The 14,189-nt window shown below is 40.6% G+C and overlaps 1 long non-coding RNA gene across 1 annotated transcript in view; it reads left to right on the top strand.

The window, feature by feature from the left end:
• Positions 1 to 4,261: 4,261 nt before the first annotated feature.
• The window catches only part of LOC112990317 (uncharacterized), a 28,797-nt gene continuing 18,869 nt past the window's right edge, over positions 4,262 to 14,189 (top strand). Inside the window, exons 1-2 of the long non-coding RNA XR_003261051.2 lie at positions 4,262 to 5,130; positions 8,866 to 8,980. This is a non-coding gene — a long non-coding RNA (uncharacterized LOC112990317). The remainder of the gene's footprint in view (positions 5,131 to 8,865; positions 8,981 to 14,189) is intronic.

Raw genomic sequence — 14,189 nt, 5'->3', positions numbered from 1 at the left:
AAACAGGAGGAGGAAGTTTTCAGTTTATGAAAGTCTCATTCTTTTCCATTTTGCACTGTACAACTGCCACAGGGTTCTCACTGGGTTTAGAGTAAGCTGGCAGGATACCACATTGATAATTTGCATCCCAGTGTAATATAAATGGCACCTTTGCCCCTACTCTAACATCATGCTGACCGTAAAGAAAGATGATTTTCATGGTAGAAATCCTCAGTCTGTGAGTGCAGAGACTGCTTGTGCCTAGCTCCTGCAATGTTTTAGTACATGTTGCCCTCTAGTGTTGCATATTTTCTAAATTCCAGTTGGACATGTAGGCAGGTAAAAAGGCTGGTCCTTTAGCTGGTAGTGCGTGTTGCTCAGGAAACAGGCCTACTGAAATCAAAAAGCTATTAGCCAGTTCTGCTCCATATGCTTTCATCCTCATCTACTGAATTTCAGGTTTAAATTTAAAACAAAAAAAGAACAATTCAGTATTATTATCTTTTTCTCTGTCACATTCACTTTTCAGCTCACTTATTTTATAAGGTTTGGGGTACTTTTTAAATTTTCTCTAGAATTCTTTTACTTTCTTAAAAGCTATCAGCAAATCATATCTTAACTATAAATTCAACAGCCGTACTGTATTGTTAGTGCATTAACTATTTGGTAATTAAGATACTTACTGGGTGCTAAGAAATGCTAGTTCATTTTCTGTCTTTTCAATCTCTTCTAGTCTGTGTATATGTCTAGGGCCAAGTTTAATTAAGCCTTGATCTCAGCCAGGGCATTAGGACATAAAGTAACACCAATAACTAGTAGTGAGTGAGGCACAGTAACGGAGAGCGTGGTAGCATGCCTCCATGCAGGACAAGGAGATTCGCATTCATTTATGAATTTATGTGTGCAAGGACTGTGCAGCCAGTTGCTGTTGTCATTTTATGATTTTGAGATGAAGATAAAAATGGTACTAAGAGAAAAAAAATTGCTTTTTACAGGTGCCTTATCTCCTACCATAGAAAAGCCAAGACTGTTGCCTACTGGAAACCAGTGTTGTGAGAAGCAAGGGGCAGCCTGGACTATGGAGGGCATGCTAAGATAATTTCAGCTGGATAGACCTGCATGCACAGGAGTGGGATGAGTGCCATCCAAACATGTTCATGACCAAGGCAGGTGTACATGAAGGGGTGGGACACAGAAGGAAATCAGCAATTCCTTCCTTTACTGAGCTAGATTCATTATGGTCATAACTTCAGATAAAGTGCCACCAATAAGAGGGAACTAGCACCCGTGTGTGGGTTTGCATCTCCCCTGCGATGCAATTGCATTGTGCTTGCTGTTGATATATTATAATTTGTATAGAAGGAGCCTGACTATAGTAGGTGAATGCTAGCAACAGCCATCAAATTAGGGAGAAACCTGATTGAAAAAATGGGTTGCAGAACAGGGCTATTCAGTACGTGACAGCCACAAAGTTCCCCACATTGTCAATATTCAGAGTTTGGCCTTCAGAAATACATTGAGAAAAGCACAAACAATCCAGTAGGAGTGAAAGGGAAAAAGTTCCCTTGTGTGCTTTCACTGTGAAACGATTCAGTTGAGATGATGCCTCTCAACCTTGCCTGATGGAAATCTGGGACAACAGGCAATTCAGTTCAGGGACTTTTGCTGAGCTCTCAATGGGCTTGAGTTAAAATAGCAGTTATTAACCAAAGACACTCAAGTAACAATCTAGTTTTTAAAGACATGAATCAGGAGTGAGGAAGGGTGATGAAAACCAGCAGCACAATGTACAAATTACAGCAGCCCATTTGCAAAGATGCCAGAAAGGCCCCTTCAGCCTTGCTTGTCTCAGTGGTCCTGCAGCGTGGGCCCTGGCTGCTACTCCAAAGAACAGCAGTAGAGTCACAAATAACAACATACACAGGAAATCTTCAAGAAAATCAGCCCTGGTTGCAGGTCCTGGTCCTAGATGATTGTCATCAGACAACACCAGAGCACTTGGCCTTGGAAAAGAATGAAATGGGAGAATTTATTTCAGGTATTCTCTGGTGACAAGGGAACTCAAACATTTCTGTGTGTCTCTGTGAAGAAGTGAGAAAAGAGATAACTCTGAATATTATCAGTGAGAGGGCAAGCAAGGCCATTTGCACTGAAGGTATAACAAATGTCGTTTTCAAGCAGTGAAAAGTTTCTAAACGTGACACCCTGAATGTGAATACAAACTCAGAAAGTAAGCACAAAGAATTTATGCTAAAAATCTGTGTTTTGGGAGAGCTTGAGTTGATTGTAAGTATCTGGGCCAGGCAATACCAACAGTGTCATCCACACTCCACTGCACGCGGGAAGCTGGTGCTCAAATCCTACTAGGCTGCTGGCTTGCAGCAGTCCCTGGGGTAAACGTAAGTATTAGCTGTGTTTTGTTGTTCACACTCAGCTATAACATCACAGGAAACCCTGGACTGGGGCCAGCAGAGAGCACTGTTGTACAATCAATGAAAACAACATTTACTTTGGAACAAAAATAAATAAATGAGGATGTCCATGAACAGCCCATCTGTGATTTCTGAGCAGTTGGTAGGGGGAAGGTATTACTCTAGATGAGCTCCTTGAAATAAAGTGTAATTCAATTATATGCTCCTTACAGATGAAATCTGTAAGTATTATTCGTTTTTCTCTGTTGCTTTAAAACAGACACTGACTATAAAGCAAGGATATTAATTTATTTATAGTGTGATTGTGAATGAGTTGATCTGCAACTAGATGTTTTTTCTTTGAATCTGTACTGTCTCTGTTGGAAAGACTTGCTCTTTTCTACAGCCTTGTAAAATGAAGTGGCTATCTGAGTTATTCAAGGAACTTAGTAAGATTTTGCACATCCTTCTTAACCTGGTAGTTAAGGTCCGGGGAACTAAGTGGTAACCATTAATTTTTAAAATGGTAAAGTACCATTATGTAATGGTAAAGTGCCATAATGACACCAATGTGTCATTAGCTCCTAATAAGCACATGTTGTTGATTAAGCTGTTCAGGGGTCGATTTACTCTAGAGCTTGATTAGCTCTCCCTGAATAATTCCAGATAGCATGTCTCTTTTAATGCCTCTGTTTTCATAGAAACGTGTCTTTCTAGGACACGTCCTGACCATGCCCTGTACAAACTGACATGCCAGAATTTGCAACAAATCTGTGACCTAAAGATTGGACATTGTAGGTCTGGGTTTGTAACTAAAATTCTTCAACTTAAGAATGTGCACCTTTGAATCAAATTTAGTCTGTATTGTACGATTACAGTTCTTATTGGGTATGTTTGAACATCCACCTAGATGCTTGACCATCCCACTTATAGGCTAAGAAGTCACTCACATTCCCAATCTACATAGTTCCTGTGATACAGTGTATTTCCCATGTTGATAATTCATACTCAGAGTTGACTAATGGGAAGTAGCAGCCAATTAGGGACCTAAAAGGGCCTTTCATTAGCTTTTTGCAAAATTAAGTACTAATTATGTAGGTTTGAATAGATGTTTACTCAAGGGGTTAATTATGCATCCATGAAAAGCAAAACTTAATTTGGTGCATCTGGGGAGGAGAGGTTCAGGAAATCATGGGAACTGCTGGCTATTAAGCGCTGCCTGAGGAGCTTTGAGGAGTTCACCCTTTTCAGCCTGGGCCATGACCACTTATCTCTTTGGAGAGCAACAGAGGGAGCAAATGTCTCACGCTGGAAAGAAAGAGAGAACTGAGGCAAAGCCCAGGCAAGGACAGCCCAGCTCCTCGTTTCAAGCAGGGCCTGGGAGAGCTGCCTGCTCTCCCAGCTGAAGTTTCCATTGTTTCCCTCCCTCTGAGCGTCGGTCACCCTTCTCTTGACCTGTTCCAGTTCTGCAGAGCCCAGAGCCAACAGCTCCCCAAAATATTTTTATGTCTTAATCTCTAATTAATTTCTGTGGCCTTTATAAGAATTTGTTAAACCTTAGAGGATTTGTCCCAAATGTGTCCTTGAACGATGTGTCAGGCTCCCTTTACCCTTAACAGCCTCCATTAGTCGGGGCCTTCCTGCCTCCTGCTATTCTGTGGCCTGCTGCTCCCTCTTGTGAATGCACCAGAAATTTCAGCCTGCTAAAAAATCTGGAAGGAGGCTGTTTCTGAGAGTGTAAATGGCTCAAGGTCTCATCTGCTCCTTCTCTGAGCACTGTGTGGAAAACAGGCTTCAAGCTCAGCAGTATTTCTGGCAGCACTTTCTAAAAGTCATCAGTAAAATAATTATTATAGGAGGTAAATTAGCCAGCTTAGCACCTTTGAATTTCAGGACACCTCTTTGTTATGTGATCCTAATGTGGAGAAGATTATTTATGCCTATCATTAAAGAAAAAAAATCAATCCAATAGGTGCAACTGAAATTCAGAATGTCCAAAACCATTATTTTTATGCCATGCAACGTAGATGTCTATTAAAAAGCAAAATTATTAAGGCATTCTCAGTAAAAATACAGAGTTTTTAAAGTTTTTTAAAAATATATTTTTCAAGATGCTGAAATTTGCCTGGAAGACTTTACCAAGAGCATTTTTTGTCTGCTTATTACTGTGTGCAGCAAATAATCAAGGAGATAACAGTATTGTAGAATTTAACTTAAGAAAGAATGTAATTAGATTCTTCTGGGCTTATCTGATACGGGATTATGTGTGTTTCTTCTAAGCTTTTTTTTCTCTTGGTATAGATAGCAGCCTCAAATCACTGTTTCAGCTGCGATTACAGGCGCAAAAACAAGAAGAAGAAACTCTTCCACACTGTCTGATATACTGCTGCTAATGGCCGATCTGCTCCTTGGTCCACAAGAGGAATGGGAACAGCTTTGACCTCGTTTCCTATTCACCTCCCTCGCTCCCACCCGTTTTTTCCCCAGCTTTGCCCATGCAGACCGAGCGGGGCAAAGCACAGACATGGGACCACGCAGGTGTAAAGAGAAAGCCTGGAAGACCTGCAAACCTCACTTCTCCTGAGGAAACATCTGGAAGTCCTACCAGAAGTGCTCCACTTCTGAAAGCCACGTAGGAGAAACAGCATTAAGTCTGAAGAGGACTTCGAAGCATCAGAAAGGAAATGGTCTTTTGAAATGAACTGTGATATTCTGGCTGCTTTTGTGTTAGACAGAGTTGGTAGGTAGCTCCAAGTACCCCCAAAATACCCCGCTCAGTGTCTCTTGTTGTATAGAAACTTATACAGTGAAAATACTGATAAAATCTTCAAAATATTAGAGAGCAGTGTTTAGGAAGTTGCATATGAAATGATTTTTCATGACTCTGGCTGGATTACCTTTCATTCTCAGGTGCAGTGTGGCATCATTCTAATTATTTTTTTATATGTGTGGCATCTTCAGCATAATTCACATGGCACATATACTGATTTACTCAATTTACTTTGCTTACTATTACTCCTTTTCTGATACTACAGAGTAAGTTTTAAAGAATATGCAGCCAGGATTATGGATAGAAAATACCTGGGAAGTATAAGCAAGCCCACAACTCAGCAAGGCAGAGAGAGTGGGCAGGGCACAAGGGCTAGCTTTTGCGGGATCAGGAGTGTTTGCTTTCTTTTTTTTGAGTGATGACAAGTAAGCAAGCAAGATCTGAATTTCACATCTGCTCCGGAAGACTTCTCTTATTCTCTGTAAATAGCCAAAACATATCAGTAGTTGGTAAGACAACATGTCTGATGGATTAATGTTTTTTTTTTTCATCAGCTTGCTGAAAAGTGGAAGCTACATGACAAAACATTTCATAAGCAGTCACAGAGTCCATCTCTCAGCATGTGGGAGTACTGATAAAAGCCTGCCTTGCCTGAAATTGTAAACTGTGCTTTAGTACCTGTGGTTGGAGCTTTGTAACGTTATTCTTGCATGTTCCCCATGAGACATAACTGGCCACCAACACTTAAAAGTGTTCACTCTTCTCACCTACATATAAGGTGACCAGAGAAACAGATTATTGTGATTTTCCAAGGTGGGGTCATTCATAATAACCCATTACCTCAGTCTGGTGATGTTCAGAGAGTTTTTCATCTTCTCAGCTCCTGCTGGATGTCATTATTCAGAATATCTGTTTTCTGACCATTTAGAAATTGCTCTGGGATGCCTGCTGGCAGCTAGCATGTGTGCTATGGTATAAGGAATATATCCAAGCCCGTTTAAATAATCTTGCGTCTGTTCTGTTTAAATAGAGGGCAGTTATCCTTATGGGTGAATAGGCTACCTCCCAGGTACTCTGTCATCTTTAGACACACCATACAGCCAGTTATAGCAGCACTAAATCAACACCACTTCTCTTCAGAAGGAACCTTCCCACTTCCCTCCTGTAAAATTTGACAGTTCACAAGACAGATAGTGGCTCACATGTGAAGGTGACCTGCCAGTCCATCTCGACTACATGGTGCAAGTGCATCATTGAGGTGGTGGCATAATGGTTTTTTTTTCCTTTCTTTTTCCTGGAAGTAAAAGATTCCTAAGGAATAAATAAGAGAATAAAGCTAGAATAACTGAATAAAGAAAGGAAAAATTATTCAAATATGTGCTAAATATCACCAGGCTCCCACATCTACATGGGCACTGTTGGGGCTGTGGAAGTAATGACAGGGGGCTTGGATGCTAACGAGGTAACAATGATTAGTATTAGTCAGGTCTAAAAGTGGGAAGAGGCACCTAATGGCCAACTGGAAGAAGATGTTTTTTAGATCCAGTTTTCCCACTCCCAAATACCCAGGTATTGACTAGAACGTCCTTCAGGGAGACCAGCCAAATGTGGACTAGGTCCCAGTGACCCTCGTGAAGTTTGAGTCAGGGTACAGTGAGGAGCACAAACCCAAAAGTTAGGGTGGTGCAGGCAAGGTCCTAAATCCAGCACTTTGCCTAGGACTTTTCACATGAGACCAGAATGATCACAATGCTTAGAAAAGGCACTGAAAAGTGCTGTAACTTTGAAGCAGCTGAGATTTATATTGATGGGTTTTGTAGCAGAGCCACCTTCTTCCTCACAGAGCTGCACATCAGCTTTGAGAAGCCAGACAAGAGACCACCTGCCTTTCTCTTGATTTATTACTAGAGTCATCTGGTGCCATTTGATTCCACCCAGTATGAAACCATTTATTATTTATATTGCAGAGAACTTGAAATAGCTGTCAGGTGTCCATTTTCAGGTTGGCTTTGGCAAGGAGAAAAAGCAGAGTATTTTGAGCATCCTTATCAGAGGCATGAGATGTGAAAGAGAAATTACCTGTGAGGCCACCTTGGCCAGCTGCATTGAGACGGGATGTGTTATTTCTCCCTGCAAAGTAGCTTTGGATTCCTGTGCTTGTGTGCGCAGTCCTGATATGCCATGAGGAGATACACCTCCCATGTAATGCTATCAGGGCTGTCACAAATAGCTTCTGAAAAATATTGGAAGAACCTAGTGCTTTTTTTTTCTTTCTGCTTATAACAGTCTCTGTGTTTAGAGCTCTACTGCTATCGGTCATGTTCTCCTGACCTTAAACAGCTGTTTTGTTTTTGCTTTGTAAATACATTTCTCGAATATGATCCATATGATCCAGTTTCACTTCAGATTCGTGGTTCATAATAATTTCATATCTTGAATCACAGCAAAAGTTCTAAGCATATCTCACAAGGATTTGTATGAAAATCTTCAAAAAAGTTTAGGCTTGCCATGGTGATAACACACATGGGCTAGCTCCGCACAAAATTAAGGAAGGCTTAACATGAAAGCTTCATGGTTACGAGGTCAACATTTCATACTTCTTGTGTGTGTGTGTGATTTGATCAGTGCTGTCTTCTCATACGTTTATGTGTAAAAACAGATTTGGAAAAATAAAGCGAAGGGCCAGACATAATAGGAGCTGGAAGAAGACATGGGATTCAGAACCAGGAAAACCAAGCTCCTTGGGCAAAGGTGGCCTTTATGGAAAAGAAAGCCCTCTGTAGAATGCAAATGCAGACCTGAAATCATTCTGATATGATGTTTTACTGAATTAAAATATTATTAATATTTATTAATAATATTAGCAGTAATATGAATAATTAATAGTACATCATATTGATATGTGTATTAATACTATACAGTAATAATTATTATTAATACATGTTTACATGCTGAGCAGCAAAGTCCAGTTTACTGGACACTTCCTAGCATAGCAGTTTCTCCTTATTTTATTTCCTATTGCCTTTCTGCTCTAGTTAAAAAAAACCCTATCACGCATGATATATTAATACCGATCACTGCCAATATAAGAAGCCAAACAGTGGCTATCCTGAAGGATGCCAGCTCCTCAGGGGGGTAAGGAGGATGCTTGCCAAAAGGCAGATAGTTTCCAAAACCTACTAATGAACTTGTAGCAAAATCCCCAAATGGTATGTCCAGGCATCTCACTAGTATGAAAACCATTTATTCAGCATGCTTTTTACTATGTGCTCTTGTTCAGCACTAAACGCTTCATATTTGATTTATTAAAACCAAACTAACAATTTTTCTGGTAATGAGGTGCACCAATCATATGCTGTACATGGATGTGTAGCTTTTACAAGCCATCACAGAGCATCTCTTCCATTGCTCTCCGAGTATTACTCACCAGATCCTCTTTATCATCTGCCATGAATTAAACATTTTTAATTTTAATAAATGTTTTCACTATTTATCACATATTATTTATCTATTCTTCATAAAGCTGAGACTGGACATGGTACTAGTCATACCTGAGGTACAAATGGGGGCAGATACGTTATTTATGTAGGAGTGTATTCTCTCCTACCAGGCTATATCATTAAATGAAGTATAGATAGAAGTATACATAAGGTCATAAAAATCCTACAGAAGTGACGGATGGCTTTTAATATGTTCTTGTTTTAGGAATGACATATGAAATGGCAGCTCACCAATCTGAGTGCTCTGCTAGGCTGCGGGCTGTCGGATGCTGTGCTGACTTGTGTCCTTTCCATGCTGCAATGTCGTGCCAAGAGGCCAGGTACGAAGGGGCCGAAGGGTCTGCTGCCTGCAAGAGATGCAGCAACACGCCAGTGGGGTTTGAGTCAAACTCTGACCTAGACACAGAAAATTATAGAAAATAATACAGAAATAATATAGAGTTATATACTGTTATAGAATAATATAATAATAATATATGGTTACAGAAAAATTAGCAGGTGACGTTTGACTAAGAGACATTTTAAAAAGAATCAAGGTGGAAATGCCCTTTCTGACGTGGGTCATGAGGTGGCAGTTTTGCCTTTGGTGAGGTCCCGCAATTGGTGCCCATGAAGCGGTCTGGCCCTGAGTTTCTGAAGACACCATCTTTCTGTGTTTTTGGTGGTCCCTGGGCCCTGTGGTTTGGACGGACTCTGCAGTGCAGGCACTATTTGCCTTTCCAGCCCGGATGGTCCCTTGGGATGGGGTTGTGGAAGGGGCTGCTCCTCACTCCCTTGTCCAGACGGGAGCTGCTACTCTGTCCAGCACTTCAGGCATTTCACTGCATTTCACACCACTGCTGCCAGGATGGTATTTTTTTAGGCGACCTTTAATTCCTGCTCTGTTTTCTTCATTGTCTTTTTAATATCTTTTGAATGCGTCTTTAGCAGCCAGTGATGATTCTCTGGAAACAGCTCACTGGTTATCTTTTATCGAAAATATAGTGTAGGTTCATGTTGCTCACTCCCTCCTCTTACATGAAATGGACTTTTGCGGATACCATGTGTTTTGCCATGGCACTAGTTTATATCAAATCCTATTATAAAGTTGTTGATTTGCAAAATATTACTCCTTGAGCAAAGATTTTGTCACAGAATGGCTTTTGGTCTCAGAAAAGAAAGGAATATAGTTTCCCAGTGTATTATGGGAATGTGATTAATACATGCCATTTGCCATACTGCTTTCTGCGGGCAGATATAACCCACTAGGATTGCACAAAATTCAGATCACACACAGGCTAGTGTTTCACATTCTGACGGTGAAATCATGTTTATCAGCAGTAGTTCATTTGAAAATTATTAACATTTTGAGTTTCAGTGTTTGTTTGCTTCTTTCCCCATGCCACGGAAGCCTACACTCACTTCTCTCCCTTAGGAAAAAGAAATTAAAAAGCTTTTTGTGTAAGGAAAGGAAAAGAAAATCAAACCATTTTCCTGAAGCCACAGAATTTCTCAGATACCCATTTCAAGGTGTTTATTACAATCTTTCATCCCATCCCCTGAGTGTTAAGACTAAATTCCCTGCCTGGCAACAGATGGGATGCCAGTTTATTTTTAGCAGTTTGTTTGCTTTGATTGAACCCTTAAACACTACCCTGCTTTTAAGTCCTTGGATTACCTTGGAGGCTAACAAGTTAGGCTGAACTTCTCAGCACAAGGAAATTCAGGAGAGAAACTACCTGTGAGGCAGAGAGAGACATAGGAGGCATAGATTAGGGATAAACCATCTCCAGCAAGAGACAAGTGAAGTGGAACCATGCCAGCTTTACAAAAGCATAGTGTTACTTTTCCTCTGGGAGACTTGAAGTAACTATTAAGTGGCACTTTCATTAGTGAGTTATTTATACTATTACACTACAGAAAGGAAAACAGCAGAAATTAATTCCACCTCAGTAGAGGGCTGGATGATTGTATAAGGTCTTTTTTGGTCTTAGTTTTTCATGAATCTGACAAAAGACATACAAATGGGTGGCACTGCTGCAAGACAGGCATGTCACCCTCTTTGTACGATCGCGTGCACACACTTCTTTCTGAGAAAGCAACAGTTACATACAAATATTGTCATTTCTTTTGTCTGAACCAGTGGCTCACCTAGAGAGCTGCAGAGCCCAAGAACCTTCTTGCAATTTAGAAAGGATATTAAAGGGGGGGAGTAAAATTTATCCCTCATCTTTGCTTTTCAGAATTTTCAGCCTACCACTGCCACGTATTTGTATGAGACAATAGATATGTTGGTAGCGAACTAGACAGTTGGCCTTTCTACTCTAATAAGCCTTCTTGATAAAAAAAAGTTCTTGTTGTTAGTGGCCAGCTGGAACCCAGCCGTGAATCCATCCCAACTCTCGCTTGCTATTACCGCGTGAACCCCCTGCCTGCTGAGACAGAGCGGGACGAGATGGATGGTGAGACAGAGCAGCTTAACACAGAGATGCAGACAAAGAAATACATTTTTGTGTCAGAATTAGAATATCCTGCCTTGCAGGAATCTGTTACATATTTGGAAGGGGTTACTCCTTTTAAACATATTCATATAAAATAAAGTAATACTGTCTTTTGCCTTATGAATTTTGAAAAGCTAAAGCAGAATGAGAAGGAGAGAGGTGTGCTGCTAGGAAGCAACGCTCTGCTGCGGTTGGGTGAAACAAAGCATCTCCCTCAGCCTTTGGCACCTGCTTCCTTGCTCTTGGCTCTGAACAGAGGCGAACGGCCCAAAGATACAAATATCTAGGCATCGTTTTTTGGCTCCGGAAACAAAGTTGACTCAAATTCTTACCTATTATTATAGCATTCAGCAGCAATGCTAGCTTTCTCCCTCCCAAGACCAGTTATACATTTGGATGCACAAATCCTTGCTGAAATTCTAAGGAATACTTTTTAATATTTCCTGTAATTAACATATCAGGGGTTGTTTCTTCTAATTGGCTAACTTATCTGCAAGCTGCCAGCCACTTTTGCCTAAAGAATAAAGTATTTTCCTGCATTTCCCTGAAAAAGTCTTAATGAAGTTCTGCCCATTCCTAGGTAATCTAAAAATCTTTGTGCTCAATCCAATCTCATACAAAATATGAGAGTTAGCTCATTACAGAAGCTTATTACAGAAGTATCTGTATTGGGATCTGGCTAAAAAACTGAACCATTTCTATTAAAAATATTTTACCTCTGGTCTATTTTAACTCATATTTTCACTTTTTACTAAAATTATGCTTTTAGCACAGTCATAGAGAGGCCTTTTAAACCCCTCAGTTGGGTTTTCCCCCCTCTAAACAACTTTTAATAATGAAGTCTACTGGAGAATCTTTGATTGGATTCCTCACTCTGATGGTTAATTAGGTATATCTAAATAAGTTATTTTTTTTTCCTTTGGATGCAACTCCTTTTCCTTTTTCCAAGCTAAAATACACTGTTCTCCAGAGAGTTCTTGCTTGAGAATTGACCAAAAGTAATTATTTCAGATAATTAAGATCACTAAACAAAGTAATTTAATTTTCATTCCCACCTTTTCCCACCCTCCAAGAAATGTAAATGTCTGTGTAACACTCTGTCAATAAAAAAACCTTTTAAACCCTTCAAAAGGTTAAGTTGGCAAAGTATTCTATTAGGAGAGACTAGCATGAAGTGAAATCCCGTAAAGACATTTAGTAAAGTAATGAAATTTCCAATTGGATGAATAGCTTTTGTTCCAAAGGCTTTCTTTCCTTTTTTTTTTTTTTTTAATTCTGCATCACTGACAGGAGTAGGGACAGCAGGTACAAAGATATGCACCTGTATAGCCAAAATAACTATATTGAAATCAGCTGTTCTGGAGCAGGACTGGCTCTGGCTAAAGACCCGCAGGTGAATGAGATACAGAATCACTGGCAAAAGCTGAATTCCATTGAGATGATGAGGGCTCCACCACCAATGGCAAGTGCAGCAAACCCTATTTAGCAAGGAGTGTGGTCAGGCAGTAAAAGCAAGTCAGAAGTTCTGCAAGGCTTTGTGAGACTGAAAGAGCAGGGAGAAAAAAAGGTACTTGGGGCTTTAACTTTCTCTTTCCTTCTTCTTTTCTTACTTTTTTTTGCTGAATTTCTCTTCCAAAGTCTCTGGATGCTTAGCTATCCCATGAGTTGGTTAGGCTGGGAGAAGTTTGTTGTAATGTTTTTGCTGGGGTGGATTTTCTGGGGAGGAGTGGATGTTTTTGTTTTCTAAACCACAACATCTTTCTTGCGTTTATCAGATTTTCTGTTTAAAGCTGGAGAAGGCATGAATTGAGGAGCACTCTCCTCTTGTGTTTGGTTTTGAAGCTACAGGACAGAAACCTGTTTACCAAACTTCTTTTATGTAACCAAAGAGTAAAGCAATGAAATTTCTATTCTTCAGTGAGATCCTGAATTAGTCTAGTTCTTGCCAGTTTAACCCACTTCTTGTTTGTTCCTATTGTCTCTTTACAAATATTTCTCCTTGCATTAGCTGTATCTTATGCTGTTTTCTATGCTGTTTGGCCAGAGTTTTGGTGATATATATAGGAAACATCTCCCAGTTCCCTTTCCCTGTGACTCTGGTGTCTCACAACAGTGTAAGTTTAGAAAGTGCTTAGCCTCATGTCTGTGTAGTGCATGTGGATACAGACAAGCGACAAATAGCAGTGCTGAGACTTAAGCAGCTTTGGGGATTTTAAACTTTATTTGATACTAGGCTGGACCTTAAGCTCAGATCTCATGTATGGCTGGGGTAAGCCTTCCTGGCCTGCTTAATGTTGTCTGAATCTGAAAGCCTTGGGCTGTGGAAAGGTGTATGGGTGGGAAGGGGTTGCTGAAATGGAAGAGCATGTGTTCCTGCTGGAATGGGCATGTCTTTTGCTACTGCAGAAAGTCTTGGCTGAACTTGCAAGAAATGACCTGGATGCTAAAATTGCTGGCAGTGTGTCTGTTTTTCTTAAGCACTTCTAGATTCTTTTAAATATTTTCTGTCAGAAAAGACAGATTGACTGTTCGCACTTTATCTTAAACTGTTTTGGCTTCTCTTTTGGAATCTGTTAGAAACCAATGTGGCTTTTATGAGCACTTCTAGTATGGTGCAGGCTTTCTTTCTCTAGAGAAGCAAAAGGTTTGGAACCATTTAAATGTGGTTTTGCAGCAAGGTCAGTGAGCCTGGAAGGGCTCACTGATGTGTGATGTAGCTAGTGTAGAAAGGCCGAGGGACAGCTGGTCAGACACCAGGCCTGTGTTTAGCAACTGCTGGCAGGAGCTTTACTGTGTGGCTCTAAGCCACTGATGGTCAGGAGATGGGCGCTCTATTCCTGGCGATGCCTGAGTCTTTCCTGTACTGTTGTGTGGGGCAGAACCAGCTACCCTGGATGTGCTGGCTCCAGGCTGCCCAGCTGTGTTCAGGAGTGGTGGCTGCTTTCCACAGCAGCAAGCCTTCTTGCCTGGTAGCTTCTGATGCTTAGTTCGGGATTTTAGCTATGTAATGACTGTACACTGCTTTTTTTTTTCCTGGAGGCTTTCTGTG

The sequence above is a fragment of the Dromaius novaehollandiae genome, chromosome 27 (assembly GCF_036370855.1).
Source record: "Dromaius novaehollandiae isolate bDroNov1 chromosome 27, bDroNov1.hap1, whole genome shotgun sequence".
Taxonomy (NCBI): domain Eukaryota; kingdom Metazoa; phylum Chordata; class Aves; order Casuariiformes; family Dromaiidae; genus Dromaius; species Dromaius novaehollandiae.
The sequence above is the reverse complement of the archived record's forward strand: the minus strand, read 5'-3'. Positions and strand labels throughout refer to the sequence as shown.